Below are 15,057 nucleotides of genomic sequence, written 5' to 3'. Positions count from 1 at the left end.
GCCCCACACCATTTCTCCAATCTTTGCCCCCTCTCTTCTTCTCTTTCTCCAGACTGTCTGGGGTCTCAGCCTCAGCCCCACCAGACACACTCATGCTGCCTTTCCTCATGTTGTTCTCTCTGTAATATCTTGTTTCCTTTTGCAATAGTCTCTCCTCCTCATCACCATTACACTCATCACTGAAAGTCCAGGTGATAAGCACCTCCTTGAATTGTTTTTGATCTCCACAGTCAATTACTTCTCCTCCCAGGCCCCCAGGACCAGTCACACTGTGTTTGACTTATTCGCTACTTCTTAGTGCTGCCCTCTCCCACCAGCTGACAAGATCTGTGGACTCAGGGATGGTAGATGCTTGAATGAATGAAGGACAGTTGTTCAAGGGGATCCTTTATTTATATTTTAGTTCTTTAGGATCAATTTAGCCAAAAAAGCAGGAAGTAGGCAAAGTCACATACCCAACAGTGTGAGGGTGTGCAGTTGATACATTTCAGGGAAACTCATCTTTGCCCCTCATCTCTCCCTCCTTCTCTGAGTTTGGTGCAATCTGTGTTTGCTCCCTTACAGTGCAGGGGGTACCCAGAATCTGTGCACAGCTTGCGTGCAGGGTTGTGTTAATGATTTTCTTGCAAGTCTTGAGCTCCCAGGGAGATAGAGCTGCCCAGGGTCCACCAGGCATTGCCTGTGCAGGGTGGGGTGAGATATCTGCTCTGAAATGGGGTGGAGAGGGGCTACCCAAGCTGCATGGGTCTGTCCCCACTGCAGCTCAGATAAGGGCTTTGGCAGCTGTTATTTTGACACCCTGGTTCTGGCAAAGGGATGGTACAGTGGTCTTCAGGCCAGGTTACCTGGGGATGAATTCCAACTTGCCTCTAAGATCAGTGTGAGCTTGGTTAGGTCATGCTTCTTGGGTGTTGGTTTTTCTGTGTTTATAATGAAGCAGTTGGACTCTTCAGATCCTTCTGAGTCACTGAGGCTGAGGTCTTTATAGTCTGAAGTCCATTTCAATGAAGACATCTTGAAAGAGAGGACTGACAGGGTGAGGGATTGCTATTCCTGGTGGGGGGTCTGACACAGGCACCACCTGCTTTGCTGAGTAAGTAAGCCTCATCAGACGTGGTCAGATGGACCCGCCGGTGCAGCTTGGGCTCCTGGGACCATCTGTCAAGACACAGATTTATGGGGTGCGGCTGTGGAAGATTTTAAACATTCCATGGGCTTGGCCTTCTTGATGACCACAGATTTCTGGAAATTGGTCTCTGACATCAGTCCTCCCAGGGGACACAGTGAGACTAAATACCAGTCCATGTTTGTAGCATTTAGGAGGTTAAATGCCCAGTGTTCCCGGGAGTGGGCCCCAATGTGCAGCGGAAACAATATTTTAGTCAAAGGTGTCAAGTCGCTTCAGACAGGGTCTTCCTCTGCTGTTGCTGTGAGCAATGGGTTTTCCTCATCAATCAGAGCCACGAGGGAGGTTCAAGAGAAAGAACACAGGCTCCTTCATGAGAGTCCTGGCTGCGCTCTCCCAGAAAACCACACCCACCCTGAAATGTAAGTGCTGGAGTGAAATTAGGAGGGGGAAGCTACAATTTCCGTTCCGTGTCAGTGCTTTTAATGATTGTGTCTCTGAACATTTTGATTTTGTGGTTTAAATTACAAAAAGATGTTCAAGGCTCTATCAGGAAAAATGAGAATTCTGTTTGTAAGTCAACCAAAGTCATTTGTAACTTCCCATAAGTACTAAATCATGTTTTATTCATTTGTTTCTGTTCAGTCACCCAACATCACCCAATTGGTCATCCACATACCAAAAAAAATATATTTTATGATATAACTATAAAAGAGTTTATTTTTGAAAACACAGGGGCTTCCAGGTGAATGTGGCTATTTAGTGGTAGACATTTGGCTCCTCTCCGCCCCCATCAAAGTGCAGCGTGAGAATTTTGAAAAGTGTTCACTCCAAGGACACAAGGTAAGAGCAGAGAGGAGGATTCAAGTGAAGGATGGAGGCATGGCAACTGAGTTTTCAGAACACGGGAAGTTTCGAGCTACTTGTCTGCAGTAGGTTTTTCCTGTCAGCAGTGTGCCTTTCACCCTGCAAATCCCTGAGGGGCTCAGCACCCAGCGACACCAAGAACTAAAGAGCAAGGGTCAGGCGTGGGGCTAAAAATGAGTGGATAGTTGAAAGTCAGTAAATAGGGACTTCCCTGGTGGCACAGTGGTTAAGAATCCACCAGCCAATGCAGGGGACACGGGTTCGAGCCCTGGTCCGGGAAGAGCCCAAATGCCGCAGAGCAACTAATCCCATGCACCTCAACTACTGAGTCTGTGCTCTAGAGCCTACGAGCCACAACTACTGAGCCTGTGCACCTAAAGCCCATGCTCTGTAACAAGAGAAGCTGCCTCAGTGAGAAGCCCGCACACCACAAAGAAGAGTAGCCCCCTCTCACCACAACCAGAGAAAGCCCACACGCAGCAACGAAGACCCAATGTACCCACATCATCTGGAGAACCCCATCCCTCCTCTGCCCTTCTCCTGCTTCCCGAGTCAATGGAGACCAGAGGCTTATTCTCCAGATGAACTGAATGGTAGCAGTATGTCAGGCCTTGGAAGGCTAGGCAAAGCAGAGGACAGAAGACAAGGATTAAAGCCAGACTTGTGCTGAATTGTGGGCTCTTCAGACTTTTTCTCCTCCCTGGCTCTAGAATAGCAGCAGGCAGACCTATATCCCCAGGCAGGCAGCTGGAGGACTCTTTCTGGAGAGTATGAATAGCCCCAGGGAAGACCTTGGCCCTAACTTAGGAGGAACCAAAATTCTAATGACCTTCTGGTGAAACCCACAAGTCCTTGAAATCTCCACAGAACATGTCCAATTACTGTTGCAGTACCTTGTCCTAGGTATAAGGACAGTGCAGGGCCATGAGATATTTGAGGAAGGTGCCAACGTGACAGAGAGGGCCTAAAACAAACAGAAAAAGAGGGCTCAGAGAGAAGGTGCAGGCAATGTAGGAAGCATATAGAAAACTTAAAACTAATAAACCCTCTTATTACCATCTTGAGAGATACGTGGGAATATGTTACATCTATAAAACAAGGACAGAACACAATGAAAAAATAACCAGAGCATAAAAATTTTGAAAAGAAAAATGAACAGAACCCAAACAAAATAAAGCAAACAAAACAAAAATGATAGACTGTTGGAAGCTAAAATCAAGTAGAACAAAAGACAAAGAAAGAGAAATAGAAGGGAAAGGCCTCATGAGGTTCATCTACTGACCTACTGACCTATAGGAGTTCCAGACAGACAGAGCAAGGGGAAAAAAAAGTATTGAAGATGTAGCACAAGAGAGTTTCTCAGAAATGAAGAAAACAAGTATCTAGAATGATTATATTTTTGGAAGATGGGAGGAGAGGTAGTGAGGAGGATGTCGCAAGTTCATGACTACAGCTGATCAGTCAAAAACTGCAACATGAATATTACCAAAAATATGAAAGTGAATATCAGAAGAATTTGCCAGAAGAGTTGACATTTGTCTTTGGGGAGTGGAACTGGGGAGAGGAATTAGAGAAACAAATAGTTGTTTGTTATTTTTGCTTTATTAAGACACTGATTATTTCTTGACATGTTAAGCTTGGTTACTTTTTTATTACTTAGACAAAAATAAAAGTGTATTTTGAAACAAGAAACAAGGATAAAAATTAAGGAAGTACCTCCGTCCAGATGCTAATATATTAGAGAAAATCCTTCGAGTTATATAGTTGTGCATATATGGAAAAACATATTACCACAACAGGATTATAACATGCATGCTGCTAACTAATTGATTTTTTAGGCTAAAAATATATTGGAATTGTGCACCTGCCAACAAAAATATATAGAATGCCTATATATGGAAGACCCACTGCTAGGTGGTACAGAGAGAATGAAGTTGTATATAGTTAAAAACTATTGTATAAAAGCTGCATTAACTTAGTGCTATGGGAGAGAAACTACAGGGCTGAGCCCATCCAGGGAGGCTCCTTAGAAGTGACTTCCAGGAAGCACTTGAAGCCACAGATGTGGAGGCTTCAGGGATGGAGAGGACAAAGTGCTCCACACGATGCCAGCCCCAGGCCATCCACAGCTATTGAAGCACGTGTGTGAGACTTGCTGGCCCCGCATCAGTTATGGTTGTAGCCCATGTAGAGGCCAAGGGACAGGAAACTCCTTGCTTGGTTACAGGGGGCTATGTCCCTGGCTGGGAAGGAGCGTGGGTGGGGTCAGAACCCTTCCTCATCTCAGTGATGCCATTCACCATGTGCCTCACCACACTAGACCCACATCCCTCTTTCCTTGCTGGGAAGTTTCCATCAATTGTCACACTGTGAGCTGCGTAATGGTGAGCCTTGTCTTGAGCACGGCAAGGTCCCATCACTGGAGGCTTCCAAGGAGAGGCTGCATTAGGGCAGTGGGGATGCCAACATACTCTTCCATGTGGGATCAAGTCCCACATTCTGACCGCTTCCTTTGTCAGCTCCTTACCTATATGTTCTCAACTTTAAAAGCTAGCCTCACTTTTCCTCTGTTTGCTTTTCCTGTGATACCTCACCCCTCTGTTCCTTCCACCTACAGTTTCTACCTGTATAATTCCCACCTGTTTTACCTGGTCCAAAAGACTACCTTGGAATGGGGTTCTGGAAACTTTGAGATAGAGGAGACTGCACCAGGGCACACACACAGGACAGAAACAGCACACAGGGATGTAAAACCACAAAGTTCTGAGGATGCAATGGGACCCCAATTATTGAGTACATGTGGGGAACCCAGGTACATGGTTCTCCTTACTGAACCCAGTGGGAGCCATTGTGATAACTAAATCACATGTGATAAGTGTTAGTTCCAGTTATTGTTTCCACCCCTTCTGTAAAACTTTCCTATTGCCATTGTAATAAATTCCTGCACATTTAGTGTCTTAAAATGACACAAATTTATTACCTCATAATATTGGATGTCAGAAGCCCCATACATGTCTCACTGGGCTAAAATCAAAGTGTTTTCAGGGCTGGGTTCTTTTCTGGGGACTCTGTGGGAAGATCTGTTTCCTTGCTCATTCAGGTTGTTGGCAGAGGTCAGTTCCTTGTGGCTGTAGGACTGACAGCTCCATTTCCCTGCTGGCTGTCAGCTGAGGGCTGTTCCCAGCTTCTAGAAGGTACTCACATTCCTTAGTTTGTGGCCCCCCTTCTCCATCTTCAAAGCCATCAAATGTGGTCCAGTCCCTCTCACCTTTGAATCTCTTCGTTCGTCTCATTTCTCTCCCAGATGGGAAAATGGCTCCACTGCTATTGCACTGGGTGTACCTGGAAAGCTCTGGCTAGTATCCCTAACTTAAGGTCAGCTCATTAGCAACTAAATTCCATCTGCAAGCTTACTTCCCTTTTTCTATGTAACATAACACTCACAGGTCCCAGGGATTAGGACATGGGCATTGTGGGGGACCATTACTCTGCCTGCTACACTGTCCATCCTTCCACTGCATACTCTGCCTTCTACAGAAGATTGGGGAGGAGAACCAAAGCACAAGAAGTTGAGGTATTTTATTTAGCCTTTCAGGGAATCCTTAGAGGAAAACTGCAATTGCGAGAAAGGTAAAAAGCAGCAGCCTATGGACCAGTGTTTCTCAAAGGAGGATCCCTGGACCAGCAGCAGCAGCATCACCTGTTAGAGATGCACGTCCTGCCCCCCAAACCCCAGCCCTGGCACCCGACTGAATCAGAAACTCTAGGGGTGGGGCCCAGCAATCTGGGGTTTAACAAGCCCTGTGAGTGACTCTGATGAGACCCCCGGCTCCAGATCAGCCATCCGTCCCTGCCTCACTGTGCTCTTGGGCTGGACCGTCTCTGTGTTGTGCTTAGGTTTCTTAGGCTGCCAGTGCTTCCCAGCCATTGGGGCCTCCCTGGAAGACTGGGAACTTGATTGCCTCAGAAGTCAGGCTGCTAATGCCTTGCAAAGGTAACATAACCCAGAAAATCTACCAGAAGGAACTGAAAGGCCTCTGGCAGGGTCTTCTGGGTAGCCAGCTGGGCTCAGAGTTCACACAGGGATGAGAGAAGTCAGGATGCAGGACAAGAGCCTCAGAGGCGGTTCCAGTGCAGGACACAGGCCAACCGACCTCTGTAGCACCGGCTGCAGGTTTCTCTGTGTGGGAGGGTGTTTGAGGAGCAGGTGAAACCAGAGATTTTGACCCTGGAGAATGAGGTGGGCAGAACCCTATGGGGTTAAGCACCCAGAGGATGGGGTCCTTGGACTTTTCTGAGAAATCCAGACTCTCTTTCCCTAAGTGTCACCTAAGACGTTGGGTCTTATTCTTGACTGCACAGAGGAATCAACTTGGGGAGCTTTTACACATCCTAATGCCCGGGCCGCACCTCAGGCCAATTCAATCAGAACATAGGTCGGGGGATGGGGGTGATGGGGGGGGTGGACTCAGGCTCAGTACCCTTTTTTTTTTTTTTTTTTTGCGGTATGCGGGCCTCTCACTGTTGTGGCCTCTCCCGTTGCGGAGCACAGGCTCCGGACGCACAGGCCTAGCGGCCATGGCTCACGGGCTTAGTTGCTCCACGGCATGTGGGATCTTCCCGGACCAGGGCACGAACCTGTGTCTCCTGCATCGGCAGGCGGACTCTCAACCACTGCGCCACCAGGGAAGCCCTCAGTACCCTTTTTTAAAGCTCCTCAGGTAACTTTATTGTGCTGGTAATGTTGAGAACAGCTGGTCTGACAGTGGCTCTCAATCCTGACTGCACATCAAGATCAACTGGGAAACAAACAACAACAACAAAGAGCAGGCTGCCTCCGTGCCCTAAACCAGCTCCTGAGGAGATCAGCCTGGGCCTTGTAGGTGTTAGAACTCAGACAGGGTTGGAGACCAGGGTCTAATCTGTTAAACTGGCTCTTATTTTTGTCCAGCAAGGAAACGTGTAGCAGAAGAAAGGCCCTCCAATATGAGACCTGGGAGGGATCCCTGAACACAGGGGACTCATGGAACAGAGGTGTAGCTGCTACTCAGGATGGCTGTGGGCCTCCCCACTGGGGTTACTCCATCTCTCTGGTCCCACGAGCTTGGGGTGTGTGCGTGTGCTTCTAAGAAGCTGGCCCTGTCTTCTTCCAAGGAAGTTTCTCCTGCCTCACAGGAGGTATTTCAGTTTCTAGTCGCTTTATGATCAGTGTTTGGCTTTTCTCCTTTGGAGCCTGCCATATGAAATACATACATCATTATGAAATACATCATCATTATGAAATACATAATACATAATGATGTATTTCATATTTGCACTGAAGGGGGTCTCATGTCTGAACCCACCCATTGGCATGTCAATGTTTTGTTCTTGCTAAAAGAATCAGCCGGGACTCAAATGTCAGTTAAAAAAAAAAAACCCGAAACCGACGTGTCAGCAATAATCTCAAAGTCTCCCATTTGAGGAAGGATAAGTGCTGCCCTTAATAGATGTTGGTGGGCGTGTAGGGGTCAAGGGGCTTGGCCTGGGAGAGACAGGCTTGGGGCTGCTTACTGCATGGAAACCGTGGGTCTCGATGATCTCATCTGTGTGATGAGGTGAGAAGTCCGAGGATCATCAACATCCCCCTGGCTCTGATACCCTGAGACTGTGAAATGAGGTGAAAACTTGCTGAGTGGGAAGATGACCTGTAGCCAAGGACACGGATGTCTTTCCCCCTGTCTCTGCCTATAGCTTTTCACTGAAGTGCCGGGAAGTGCTCCTCCCTGGGAGTTCAAGACCTCGCTGTGTGTAACTCTTACCCAGGAAAGCATCTTCTAGCTTTTTTTTTTTTGCGGTACGCGGGCCTCTCACTGTTGTGGCCTCTCTCGTTGCGGAGCACAGGCTCCGGACGCGCAGGCTCAGAGGCCATGGCTCACGGGCCCAGCCGCTCCGCGGCATGTGGGATCCTCCCGGACCGGGGCACGAACCCGTGTCCCCTGCATCGGCAGGCGGACTCTCAACCACTGTGCCACCAGGGAAGCCCTTCTTGCTTTATTTTTCAGACCATGGAATGTCAGTGTATGAATGAGCTGGGATTTACATCTGTAGGCTTGGCTGCTCTTTGGAGCTTGCTTGGATTTTGAGATATAAATTACACCTGTGAGTGTGTCCTGCTCCAGGACCTGTGTTATCTATTGTTTGAGCTTGAGGATCACAGAGGATCAGATCTGGGGGGCCAGGTGAGTCTGGCCAGGGACTGTTTCAAGGTTCTATATCTCCCCTCCTCTTTACCCACTCACATTGGTTCCAGTTGTTTTGAAAAAGAGCAATGGCTCATAAATATGAGTGTGAAGCCTGGGTGAGTTGCCCTTGGCCTTGCCTTCCTCCTGGGCACAGGGTTTAGCATGCACAGGAGTGGCAGGGTGATGGGGGAGGAGAGGGCTAGGACTGGCTTTTAACATCCTAGGTCTGAAAGTGACACAATACCAAGCTCTCTATACAGGCTGCCAGTCCCCTGACACTTCTGTTTCCACGGAAAGAAGCATAGAGACAGTTATACATTTGGGAGTACCTTTGACAATGCCTTAAATTGCCCATAAGGTAGAGTGCAGAGGCTGGTGTATACAACCCTGGACAAAAATGTGTACTATAAATGAATACTGCACAGAACAATGCAGGCATGTCATGAACATATATGCAGGAAACATTCTGACAATAATTATTGTGATTATATAAAAGGGAGCAAAAGACCGCTTCACACCCACTTGAATGGCTATTACTAAAAAAAAAGGAGAATAATAGGTGTGACCAGGATGTGGAGAAACTGGAACCCTTGTGCCCTGCTGGTGGGAGTCGTTTTGGAAAACAGCAGTCCCTCAAAAAGCTAAACACAGAATTACTGTAAGATCCACTGATTCCTCTTGTAGGTGAAGCTAAGTGACATGTTAGACACGAAAGGACAAATTCTGTATGATTCCACTTTTATGAGGTCCTAGAACAGGCAAATTCATAGAGACAGAGAGTAAAATAGACGTTGCCAGGGGCTGGGGGCAGGAGGAGTGTGGAGTTATTGTTTAGTGGGTATAGTTTCTGTTGGGATGATGAAAAAGTTCTGGGAATGGATTGGATGGTGGTGATGGTTGCATAACATTGTGAAGGTACTAAATGCCACTTAAAAATGTTTAAAATGGTAAATTTTATGTATATCGACCACAGTAAAAAGGGCAAAAGCGCCAGTGGTTGAATTTGCCTCACTCACCCTCCCTCCAGGGCTGGGGTGGACCCCATCGAGTCCCACCTGTGCTTCACCAGGGTCCTGCTGGGGGAACATCAGTCCCATTTTATGGGTGAGTAAACAGGGTGCGAGGAATTTGTCCAGGGTCTGTTATTCTCCTTTAGTTTCTCCCTAACACATACATACATGTTCTCATTTGTATGCCTGCTTACTGTTTGTCTCCCCTCCACTAGCATATGCATTCTCTCAGGGCAGGGACTTTGGGGTCCCTCACCCCAGTATTCCCAGTGCCTGGAACAGTGCCTGGCACACAAGAGACATTTATAACAAATGAAGATGCAAACTATTCTCTTTGAGCTGGTGGGGGGCAGGCACAGAACATGTGCCTCTCTTCCTTCTGGCTCTGCCACCCTGTATTCAGCCCGGATGGGCGAGTGGGGACTCCATAAATGTGAAGCCTTTCATGCTCCAAACCAGGATAAATGGCCTCAGGAGAGCTGCCCCCTGAGCACTGACACTCGTTTTGGTGGCTGCAGGGCCTCCCCCTTGGAGTCACCCATTTCGAAGTGGCTGCTTCCTTGCCCTGCCTTGACCCTGCCCCAGTACACCTCAGTACCTGGACAGATGTGGCCTCTTCTCTTACTTTGCTTCCACTGGACCCAGACTCTTCTTCCTCTCAGTCCTGGGCCCGAGTGGAAGCTCGTCGCCCTGTCCCTCTCAGGGTGGCTGAGAGCCAGAGCCTGGGCACATTTGGGCAGGAGGTGAAAGCTGGCTCCAGGCTAACCTTCGGGCCCCTCGCAGTGGCTTTCTTCTCCCTTTGGTGCTTCCTCCCTACCCTTGGAGCTCCCTGGGGCTGACATTTTACCTTCACTTTCACCACTGTGTCCAGCACAAGGGCCTGTCCTATCAAAGTTGATGGCAGATCAAGTTGCCCCCTGCTGACAGGGCAAGTGCTGCTGCTAACAGACCCCTGTCCCAGCCCTGGTTTTGGGGTGTGCCAGGGTTGTGGAGCTGGCCTGGGAGTGACAGGTTTGGGATCTGCTTACCTCCTAATGATCTCATCTGCTCAATGAGGTGAGAAGGTCTGAGGATCACAAACGTTCTTCCAGCTCTGATGCTCAGATCAGAAAACAAGGTGAAAACATGCTGAGCAGGGGAGATGATCTGTTAGCGAAGGACACGGACACCTTTCCTCCAATCTCTGCTTGGCTGACACCCTATGTTCGGGGTCATGGGGTACCACCCATTACTTTGATTTCAAAACAGCTCAAAGAGACTCATCTTTTCTCGATCCTGGTCCCCAGTTTAATCTCCTTCTATGACATCACTATCTACCCATCACTCAGATTCAGAACCTCAGAGCAGACTTTGCTTCTAGTTTTCCTTCAGCCCTTCCCAGGTCAGCAGAAGCCCTGCTGTTCCCACTTCCTGGCATTGCCCTCATCTGCCTCCTCTTTTTCACCCCCGTGTCTGTGGCTGACCCCAGGGCTGCCTGCTTATCCTCTGATGGGTGCCATCGACTGCCAGCTGACCTCCCTGCCTCTCACCCCTCCACCTGCCATTCCAGATGCCACATTACAGCCAGGGGTCATTCAGAGATATGGACTAAACCATACCACTTTCCAGTGTAAAGGTCAACAGTTCCTGCAGGTACACAGGGCTCTGGGACAATAGCATGCTGGCTGATAAATGTTTAACAACAGCCGTGCAGGACGAGAACCCTTATTTGTAGCAAAATTCAATGTATGTACACCAGGTAGGTGACTGTCATGGGAACGTCGTTAATAGGTACTCCAAACTGCTGAGCTCAACTTCAATATTAGATTTGTAAATGGTGCCTACATACATCCCCATAACCCTGTGGGTGGTATGACCTCTTACTTCCTAATTAAAATGATCCCTTTATCACTCCTTTCTCAGCGCTAACTCTGTCTTGTTTTTTAAATCTAGTTCACTCTATACCAGCAATTTTCATTATTTCCCAGAGGTGGAGATGTTTCCATGGTGATGCTGGGAATGGTGCAGGTACCCTCAACTCTGACTGACCTAAGGGACTTGCTGGTAGGAGACTTTACCCTGGGATCAATGGGTCGGAAGCAGGAGTTGAAACCTCTACTTCTATCTCTTCCCCACACTTCAGTGCAAAAGAAAGTTGCAGAAAGCAGAAGTGAGGTGAGTGGAGAAGGACCTCATGTGGCTTTTTACCCCCTAATAAATCACTTCACCAAATGCTTATATGATTATTCTCATCAGCATGGCAGCACACCCGAAGTTCTCACAGAAAGAGAGAGAGCGAGAAAGAGAGAGAACTAGAACATCAATGCTCCATCTCTCTGCTTCCACTGTTGATTTGTAGAAATTGTATAGTTATATGGTTAATATAGTCAATGCATGTTGACCAACTGGATACTTTGGTGCCAAAGACTGGCTTTTCTGAGTCATCCATAGCCAACCTTGGTACTTAGCAATTTAGTTCTAATTTATAGAGCGCCTGTGGTGTGCCTGCCCCCAGCCAGGTACTGGGGATGCAGAGATGAATGACATTCCTTGTTACATCCCAGGAGTTTCTGGTGTGGGAGCTCATAACTGGGGGAGGCAGGTAAGAATCCTGATTCAGGGAATGCATTTCATAGACACTGCCTCTGTAGACAAGTTTAGATGTCCACGACCGCATGGGAACATTTCCTTAGCAAGTCCCTGGCAATGAATTGAGGGTTGGGTTGTAGAATTAGACATGGACCCCACTTGGTCCTTTAGAGCCCAGGGCCCCCCTCTTCCCACCGAGAGACAGATCTCCATTCAGTGCCTAGGTCCATGATCCTCACGGAGAGAGCTTTAAAAGTTTTTAAAAATTGAGGCACAACCAATATACAGTACCATGGAAGATTTTAATCTTTCAGTTTGGAGAATTTTGATAATCATATATATCTATGTAACTACCACTCAAAACAAAGGCTAGAACATTTTCAATCTCTGAGCGAGCTCCCTGTACCCCCCTCCAATCAACCACCCAACCACTGTGTTCTTCCTTTTGTGTGTTAGAGATTAGTTTTGACTATTATAGATTTAATATAAATGGAATCATAAGGTATGTATCCTTTGTGTCTGGCTTCTTAAAAATTTAAGATTCTTCCATTTGGGTTTTTATATCTGTTTTTATTATACCATAATTCATTTACCCATTCATCTGTTATTTCCAGGTTTTTACTGACTATTATGAAGAAAGTTGCTACGAACATTCAAGTACAGTTCTCTTTTGTAGACACAGGTATTTATTTCTTGTGGTAAATACCTATGAGTGGAATTGCTGAGTCATAGGGTAGATGTATGTTTACATTTATAGAAACTAACAAACAATTCTTTTTAGTGGGTGTGGCAATCTACACTTACAGTTGTGGAGGAGAACTCTGGCTGGGTCTGATTTTAGCTAGGTGTGAAACAGAATGTCATCATGGAGAGTTTTAACTCACACTTGTTTGGCATTTTCACACTATCCTCCTGATGCTCACAAGCCTACTTTACCTTTAGGTATGAGGATATCTTGTTTACAGACCAGGAACCCAATGCTCATAGAGAGTGAGTACCTTGCCCAGTCAGCCAGGGGATACCTGGCACCTCTGGCATTCCAGCCTGGCTCTGGCTGTGTGGTATAATCAAAAATAGACTTTTGATCTTTGTCCCTGGCTCCTGACACAGAGCTCCTAAAACCTGAGGAATTTCCTGAGCGTTTTTTATTATTCATAACAAGCCCCTTTTGACCACACCAGAATTTATGCTAATGAGTTGACCACACCAGAATTTATGCTAATGAGTTGATTCTTGGCAGCTCCTACAGAGCTTCAGGATGGGGGTTGGTTGCCAGAGGAGCCAACCACCTGATTACAAGGTTACAACTTTCGGCTTCACCTCTTGACCTTTGCGTAGGGTAGAGGGTCTGGGGATTGACTTCAATCACCAATGGCCATGATTTAATCCATCATACATAATAAAATTATACTTGTAAGTAGAGTTGACTCCTTCTAGCAAATTATAAACCTGAGGGGGCCATGGGAACCCTGAATTTGTAGCCAGCCAGGCAGAAGGGCAGGTCTGGGGACTTCGTTTGCAACTGGTATCTAAAGTGGGGACCGTCTTGTGGGACTGAGCCCTTAACCTGTGGGATCTGCATCAGCTCTGGGTAGTTAGTGTCAGAATTGAATTGGACTGTTGGACCCTCTGTTGGTATCAATGAATCAGAGACCTGGTGTTGGAATGAGGTATGCGACCTCGGTAAAAACCATGCAGGCTGACTCTTAGCTGCCCACCCCGCCACTGCCCCTCTGTTTTCTTTGGGCATATAGTACTAGGTTGCCCTTTAAACAGTGGGACCGGCGGGTGTTAGAACTGAAGAGTGACGAGAGCCCTCCTCTGAGCCATGTGAATGTGCTGATGCTTGTGTTAAAACAGCAGAATCACCACGGGAGCAGACATCTCCAGGGATTTGCCAGATACAATTTATCAAGCTTCCCAGGACAGACACTTACCAAGACTGAATTCCAGAAAGTGTCACAGAAGTAAGGAGGGGAAGCAGACAACATAAATAGCCAACTGTGAGTTGACAGAGATGACATGGAGAAGAAGTCTTATAAGAATACTTTAATGGAAATAGAAATGTCATCAGTGAACAAGACTAAATGTCAATAGAGTCATATTTGGGGACATTTTATGAGTTTTATTAAGTTTTGTGCATTTAAAAAATACTAATAATGGGAAAAGAGGGATATGATTTTTATCTCTCATTATTATTTATACATAATAAAAATATCCATTAACATTGTTGGGACTATTTGCTAGTTTTATCTTTTTCAGAAGTGATGTTTTCCCAGAGTGTCTAAGACTTCTTCTCTCATACTGAGTTGTTGAACCTGGAGTACATTGCAGTTTAGACTCCGAAGCTGACTTTATCACGAGGATATCTGGATACTGACACTAAGCTGTGAAGACAACCATTCCCATTACCTGTGCATGAAAGCCGCTGGGGAACTCCTGATGCCTTGAGACTACACAGCTGCGTGAGCACACACTGTGGAGAACCATGCAATGCAGAACTTTCAGTTCCATGCTTTTTGCAGGAAGTGGCCCCACGCATCATCCCTTTCCACCACTCGTTAGGAGAGGAGAAGCTCAGTTCTGGAGACGTGAAACACTTGCATAAGTCCAGCTGGTCACTGGCAGGGGTGAGAGGAGAATGCCATCTCCTTGGACTTTTGCTGCTGTGTGGGATGCAGGTTGTGGGGCAATGCCTCACCTTTAGAGAGAAAGGAAAGAAAGGGAGAGTGATGTCTTAGGAAAATAAAAGCTCCAATGTATTGAGCATTTACCATGTGCCAGGACTCTGTCAATACTTTATGCATCCACAGCCCTAAGGAGAGAAGACTGAGCCTGGGAAAGGCGAAGTGAGCTCTCCAAGGTCAGAGGTCAAGCGAATGGGCATCTGCCACGTGATCTGCCTGTACAGAAGCCCAGTGTTGTAAATGTTGCCCTCCCCCTGGTTCAGAGTCTCACTTATCATCATTGTCCAGATGATGACATGATTTGGGTCTTCCCGGGCGGCCTCAGTATTCCAGAATCCGTTGTCAGCTCATTTTTTAGGCTGGTCCCTGATCCCTCGAGGACCACTGCCCAGTTTTCCTTGTGGAGGAGGCTCAGGCTCACCCTGAACCATGCACCTTTATTTTCTCGGGTTTTTGCTGTAGCTCTGAAAAGGGGATGGGACACATGGAACACTACTGTGTTCAAGCCCACCTTTTACGCACCTCCAGCGTTGGCAGCTTCCTCTTGGTCTATTCATGGCTCTGTTTTCCAGTGG

The 15,057-nt window shown here is 47.1% G+C and overlaps 1 non-coding gene across 7 annotated transcripts in view; it reads left to right on the top strand.

Moving 5' to 3' along the window:
* The window catches only part of LOC131750062 (uncharacterized), a 99,190-nt gene extending 84,622 nt beyond the window's left edge, over positions 1-14,568 (top strand). For 4 of the 7 annotated variants that reach the window (XR_010838903.1, XR_010838901.1, XR_010838897.1 and 1 more), the window contains 3 exons: positions 11,195-11,381; positions 12,410-12,477; positions 14,043-14,568. This is a non-coding gene — a transcript (uncharacterized protein). Of the gene's footprint in view, positions 1-11,194; positions 11,382-12,409; positions 12,478-13,655; positions 13,931-14,042 lie in introns of those variants that run through there. The other 3 variants (XR_010838900.1, XR_010838899.1, XR_010838902.1) reach the window with 3 other exon arrangements.
* The last annotated feature ends 489 nt before the right edge of the window (positions 14,569-15,057 follow it).

This window comes from Kogia breviceps, chromosome 2, assembly GCF_026419965.1.
Source record: "Kogia breviceps isolate mKogBre1 chromosome 2, mKogBre1 haplotype 1, whole genome shotgun sequence".
NCBI lineage: Eukaryota > Metazoa > Chordata > Mammalia > Artiodactyla > Physeteridae > Kogia > Kogia breviceps.
Note: the sequence above shows the minus strand (reverse complement) of the source record. Positions and strands in the feature narration are given on the sequence as shown.